The 6,929-nt window shown below is 41.7% G+C and overlaps 1 non-coding gene across 1 annotated transcript; it reads right to left on the minus strand.

The window, feature by feature from the left end:
- Window positions 1-5,386: 5,386 nt before the first annotated feature.
- Window positions 5,387-5,459, minus strand: TRNAG-CCC (transfer RNA glycine (anticodon CCC)). The gene has a single exon. It is a non-coding gene; the product is annotated as a tRNA-Gly (tRNA).
- Between the last annotated feature and the right edge of the window lie 1,470 nt (window positions 5,460-6,929).

Here is a 6,929-nt window from a genome sequence, read left to right on the forward strand (position 1 = left end):
CATCATGTTTTCATTGTCATTTGTTTCTAGATATTTTTTGATTTCCTCTTTGATTTCTTCAGTGTTTCTTGGTTATTAAGTAGTGTATTGTTTAGCCTCCATGTGTTTGTATTTTTTACAGATTTTTTCCTGTAATTGATATCTAGTCTCATAGCGTTGTGGTCGGAAAAGATAATTTATATGATTTTAATTTTCTTACATTTATCAAGGCTTGATTTGTGATCCAAGATATGATCTATCCTGGAGAATGTTCCATGAGCACTTGAGAAGAAAGTGTATTCTGTTGTTTTCAGATGGAATGTTCTATAAATATCAATTAAGTCCATCTTGTTTAATGTATCATTTAAAGCTTGTGTTTCCTTATTTATTTTCATTTTGGATGATCTGTCCATTCATGAAAGTGGGGTGTTAAAGTCCCCAACTATGATTGTGTTACTGTCAATTTCCCCTTTTATGGCTGTTAGCATTTGCCTTATGTATTGAGGTGCTCCAATGTTGAGTGCATAAATATTTACAATTGTTATATCTTCTTCTTGGATTGATCTCTTGATCATTATGTAGTGTCCTTTTTTTTTTTTTTTTTTTTCAGTACGCGGGCCTCTTACTGTTGTGGCCTCTCCTGTTGCAGAGCACAGGCTCTGGACTTGCAGGCTCAGTGGCCATGGCTCACGGGCCTAGCCTCTCCGCAGCATGTGGGATCTTCCCGGACCGGGGCACAAACCCGTGTCTCCTGCATCGGCAGGCAGACTCTCAACCACTGCGCCACCAGGGAAGCCCTGTAGTGTCCTTCTTTATCTCTTGTAATGGTCTTTATTTTAAAGTCTATTTGTCTGATATGAGAATTGCTACTCCAGCTTTCTTTTGATTTCCATTTGCATGGAACATCTTTTTCCATCCCCTCACTTTCAGTCTGTATGTGTCCCTAGGTCTGAAGTGGGTCTCTTGTAGACATATATATGGGTCTTGTTTTTGTATCCATTCAGCCAGTCTATGTCTTTTGGTTGGAGCATTTAATTCATTTACATTTAAGGTAATTATCGATACGTATGTTCCTATGACCATTTTCTTAATTGTTTTCTGTTTGTTATTGTAGGTCTTTTCCTTCTCTTGTGTTTCCTGCCTAGAGAAGTTCCTTTAGCATTTGTTGTAAAGCTGGTTTGGTGGTGCTGAATTCTCTTAGCTTTTGCTTGTCTGTAAAGGTTTTAATTTCCCTGTCAAATCTGAATGAGATCCTTGCTGGGTAGAGTAATCTTGGTTGTAGGTTTTTCCCTTTCATCACTTTAAATATGTCCTGCCACTCCGTTCTGGCTTGCAGAGTTTCTCCTGAAAGATCAGCTGTTAACCTTATGGGGATTCCCTTATATATTATTTGTTGTTTTTCGTGTGCTGCTTTTAATATTTTTTGTTTATATTTAATTTTTGATAGTTTGATTAATATGTGTCTTGGCGTGTTTCTCTTTGGATTTATCCTGTATGGGACTCTCTGTGATTCCTGGGCTTGATTAACTATTTCCTTTCCCATATTAGGGAAGTTTTCAACTATAATCTCTTCAAATATTTTCTCAGTCCCTTTCTTTTTCTCTTCTTCTTCTGGGACCCCTGTCATTCGAATGTTGGTGTATTTAATGTTGTTCCAGAGGTCTCTGAGTCTGTCCTCAATTCTTTTCATTCTTTTTTCTTTATTCTGATCTGCAGTAGTTATTTCCACTATTTTATCTTCAAGGTCACTTATCCGTTCTTCTGGCTGTTATTCTGCTATTGATTCCTTCTAGAGAATTTTAAATTTCATTTATTGTGTTGTTCATCATTGTTTGTTTGGTCTTTAGTTCTTCTAGGTACTTGTTAAACGTTTCTTGTGTTTTCTCCATTCTATTTCCAAGATCTTGGATCATCTTTACTATTATTACTCTGAATTCTTTTTCAGGTAGACTGCCTATTTCCTCTTCATTTGTTTGGTCTGGTGGGTTTTTGCCTTGCTCCTTCATCTGCCATGTGTTTCTCTGTCTTCTCATTTTGCTTAACTTACTGTGTTTGGGGTCTCCTTTTCACAAGCTGCAAGTTCGTAGTTGTTGTTGTTTTTGGTGTCTGCCCCAGTGGCTAAGGTTGGTTCAGTGGGTTGTGTAGGCTTCCTGGTGGAGGGGACTAGTGCCTATGTTCTGGTGGATGAGGCTGGATCTTGTCTTTCTGCTGGGCAGGTCCACGTCCGGTGGTGTGTTTTGGGGTGTCTGTGACCTTATTGTGATTTTAGGCAGCTGTCTGCTAATCAGTGGGGTTGTGTTCCTGTCTTGCTAGTTTTCTGGCATAGGGTGTCCAACACTGTAGCTTGCTGGTCTTTGAGTGGAGCTGGGTTTAGCGTTGAGATGGAGATCTCTGGGAGAGCTTTTTCTGTTTGATATTATGTGGAGCTGGGAGGTCTCTGGTGGACCATTGTCCTGAATTCGGCTCTCCCACCTCAGAGGCACAGGCCTGACACCCAGTCAGAGCACTTAGAGCCTGTCAGCCACACGGCTCAGAAGAAAAGGGAGAAAAGAAAGAGGGAAAGGGAGAAAGGGAGAAAGAGAGAAAGAAAGAATTAAGTAATGTTATTAAAGTAAAACATAAAAAATAATTATTAAAAATTAAAATTAAAAGGTAATAAAAAAATTTAAAAATAAAAAGAAAGAAGAGGAGCTTCCCTGGTGGCGCGGTGGTTGAGAGTCCGCCTGCCAATGCAGGGGACACGGGTTCGTGCCCCGGTCTGGGAAGATCCCACATTCCGCAGAGCGGCTGGGCCCATGAGCCATGGCCGCTGAGCTTGCACGTCTGGAGCCTGTGCTCCGCAACGGGAGGGGCCACAACAGTGAGAGGCCCGCGTACCGCAAAAAAAAAAAAAAAAAGAAAGAAAGAAGAGAACAACCAAACCAGAAAACAAATCCACTAATGATAACAAGCGTTTAAAAATATACTAAAAAAAAGAACGGACAGACAGAACCCTAGGACAGTTGGTAAAAGTGAAGCTATACAGACAAAATCACACAAAGAAGCATACACATACACATTCACAAAAAGAGAAAAATAAAAAAAATATATATATATATATCATTGCTCCCAAAGTCCATCATATCAATTTTGGGATGATTCGTTGTCTATTCAGGTAGTCCACAGACGCAGGGTACGTCAGGTTGATTGTGGCGGTTTAATCTGCTGCTCCTGAGGCTGCTGGGAGAGATTTCCCTTTCTCTTCTTTGTTTGCACAGCTCCTGGGGTTCAGCTTTGGATTCGGCCCCGCCTCTGCGTGTAGGTCTCCTGAGGGCATCTGTTCTTCGCTCAGACAAGATGGGGTTAAAGTAGCAGCTGATTAGGGGGCTTTGGCTGACTCAGGCCGGGGAGAGGGAGGGGTGCGGATGCGGGGCGAGCCTGCGGCTGCAGAGGCCGGCGTGACGTTGCACCAGCCTGAGGCGCGCCGTGTGTTCTCCCGGGGAAGTTGTCCCTGAATCACGGGACCCTGGCAGTGGTGGGCTGCACAGGCTCCCGGGAGGCTATGTGCGTATAGTGACCTGTGCTTGCACACAGGCTTCTTGGTGGCGGCAGCAGCAGCCTTAGCATCTCATGCCCGTCTCTGGGGTTCGCACTTTTAGCCGCGGCTCGCGCCTTTCTCTGGAGCTCCTTTAAGCAGCACTCTCAATCCCCTCTCCTCACGCACCAGGAAACAAAGAGGTAAGAAAAAGTCTCTTGCCTCTTCGACAGGTCCAGACTTTTCCCCGGACTCCCTCCCGGCTAGCCATGGTGCAGTAACCCCTTCAGGCTGTGTTCACGCTGTCAGTCCTCTCCCTGTGCTCCGACGGAAGCCCGAGCCTCAGCTCCCAGCCCCGCCTGCCCCGACGGGTGAGCAGACAAGCCTCTCGGGCTGGTGAGTGCTGGTCGGCACCGATCCTCTGTGCGGGCATCTCTCCGCTTTGCCCTCCGCACCCCTGTTGTGCTCTCCTCCGTGGCTCTGAAGCTTCCCCCCTCTGCCACCTGCAGTCTCCGCCCGTGAACGGGCTTCCTAGGGTGTGGAAACCTTTCCTCCTTCACAGCTCCCTCCCACTGGTGCAGGTCCTGTCCCTATTTTGTCTCTATTTTTTCTTTTGCCCTACCCAGGTACGTGGGGGAGTTTCTTGCCTTTTGGGAGGTCTGAGGTCTTCTGCCAGCGTTCAGTAGGTATTCTGTGGAGTTGTTCCACATGTAGATGTATTTCTGATGTATTTGTACGGAGGAAGGTGATCTCCACATCTTACTCTTCCGCCATCTTGAAGGTCTCTCATATGATATTTATCTTTCATTATTTGGGTTACTAAGTATGATAATTAAAAAAAAATTATTTATGTACGTATATATGTATGTATTTATTTTGGCTGCACCGGGTCTTAGTTGTGGCACACAGGATGTTTATTGTGGCACATGGTCTTCTTAGTTGTGGCATGCAGACTTCTAAGTTGCAGCATGCATGTGGAACCTAGTTCCTTGACCAGGGATCAAACCTGGGCCTCCTGCATTGAGAGCACAGAGTCTTACCACTGGACCACCAGGGAAGTCACTGTATGATAATTTCTAGGTCCATCCATGTTGACGCAAATGGCATTACTTCATTCTTTTTAATGGCTGGGTAATGTTTCGTTGTATATATGTATACCACATCTTCTTTATCCATTCATCTGTCAATGCCCAGGAGTGGGATTGCTGGATCACATTTAGTTTTTTAAGGAACCTCCATACTGTTATCCATATGGTTGTACCAATTTACATTCTCACCAACAGTGTAGGATGGCTCCCTGTTTCCACACCCTCTCTAGCATTTATTGTTTGTAGATTTTTTAATGATGGCCATCCTGACTGGTGTGAGGTGATATATCATTGTAGTTTTGATTTGCATTTCTCTGATAATTAGCGATGTTGAGCATCTTTTCATCTGCTTTTTGACCATCTGTATGTCTTCTTTGGAGAAATATCTATTTAGATCTTTCACCCAGTTTTTGATTGGGTTGTTTGTTTTGTTGATGTTGAGCTGCATGAGCTGTTTATGTATTTTGGAGATTAATCCCTTGTTGGTTGCTTCATTTGCAAATATTTTCTCCCATTCTGCAGGTTCTCTTTTCGTTTTGTTTATGGTTTCCTTTGCTGTACAAAAGTTGTTTTTTAAAAATAAATAATAATTTTTAAAAATTAATTTGGCTGCTCTGGGTCTTAGTTGCAGCACACAGGAGGATCTTTGTTGCTGCATGTGGGATCTTTTAGTTGTGGCATGCAGGATCTTTTTAGTTGCGGCATGCAGGATCTTTTTAGTTGTGGCATGCGGAACCTTTAGTTGAGGCATGCAGGATCTTTAGTTGCAGCATGCAAACTCTTAGTTGGGGCATGTAGGATCTAGTTCCCTGACCAGGGATTGAACCTGGGCCCCCTGCATTGGGAGTGCAAAGTCTTAGCCACTGGACCACCAGGGAAATCCCTGTGCAAAAGTTTTAAGTTTAATTAGGTCCCATTTGTTTATTGTTGTTTTTATTTTCATTCCTCTAGGAGGTGGATCTAAAAAAGTATTGCTGTGATTTATGTCAGAGAGTGTTCTGCCTATGTTTTCCTATAAGAGTTTCATAGTATCTGGCCTTACATTTAGGTCTTTAATCAACTTTGAGTTTGTTTTTGTCTATGGTGTTAGGGAGTGTTCTAATTTCATTCTTTTACATGTAGCTGTCCAGCTTTCCCAGCGCCACTTACTGAAGAGCCTGTATTTTGTCCATTGTATATTCTTGCCTCCTTTATCATAGATTAGTTGACCATAGGTGCATGGGTTTATCTCTGGAGTTCCTATCCTGTTCCATTGATTTATATTTCTGTTTTTGTGCCAGTACCATACTGGTTTGATTACTATAGCTTTGTAGTAATGTCTCAAGTCAGGCAGCCTGATTCCTTCAGCTCTGTTTTTCTTTCTCAAGATTGCTTTGGCTGTTCAGGGTCTTTTGTTTCCATACAAATTGTAAAATTTTCTGTTCTAATTCTGTAAAAAATGCCATTGGTAATTTGATAGGGATTGCATTGAATCTGTAGATTGCTTTGTGTAATATAGTCAATTTGACAATATTGATTCTTCTAATCCAAGAACAAGTTCTATGTCTCCATCTGTTTGTGTCATCTTTGATTTCTTTCATTAGCATCTTATAGTTTTCAGAGTACAGGTCTTTTCCCTCCTTAGATAGGTTTATTTCTAGGTATTTTATTCTTTTTGATGAGATGGTAAATGGAATCGTTTCCTTAACTTTTCTGATCTTTTGTTGGTGGTGTATTGGAATGCAACAAACTTCTGTGTATTCATTTTGTATCCTGCAACTTTATCAGATTCATTGATGAACTCTAGTCATTTTCTGGTAGCATCTTTAGGATTTTCTATGTATAGTATCATGTCATCGGCAAACAGTGACAGTTTTATGTCTTTTCCAATTTGTATTCCTTTTATTTCTTTTCCTTCTCTGATTGCCGTGGCTAGGACTTCCAAAACTATGTTGAATAATAGTGGTGAGAGTGGACATCCTTGTCTTGTTCCTGATCTTAGAGGAAATACTTTCAGTTTTTCACCATTGAGAATGATGTTTGATGTGGGTTTGTCGCATATGGCCTTTATTATGTTGAGGTAGGTTCCCTCTATGCCCACTTTCTGGAGAGTTTTTATCATAAATGGGTGTTGAATTTTGTCAAAAGCTTTTTATGCATCTATTGAGATGATCACATGGTTTTATTCTTCAATTTGTTAATATGGTTTATCCCATTGATTGATTTGCGTATATTGAAGAATCCTTGCATCCCTGGGATAAATCCCACTTGATCATGGTGTATGATCCTTTTAAAGTGTTGTTGGATTCTGTTTGCTAGTATTCTGTTAAGGGTTTTTGCATCTATATTCATCAGTGATATTGGTCTGT

This window comes from Orcinus orca, chromosome 20 (assembly GCF_937001465.1).
Source record: "Orcinus orca chromosome 20, mOrcOrc1.1, whole genome shotgun sequence".
Taxonomy (NCBI): Eukaryota; Metazoa; Chordata; class Mammalia; order Artiodactyla; family Delphinidae; genus Orcinus; species Orcinus orca.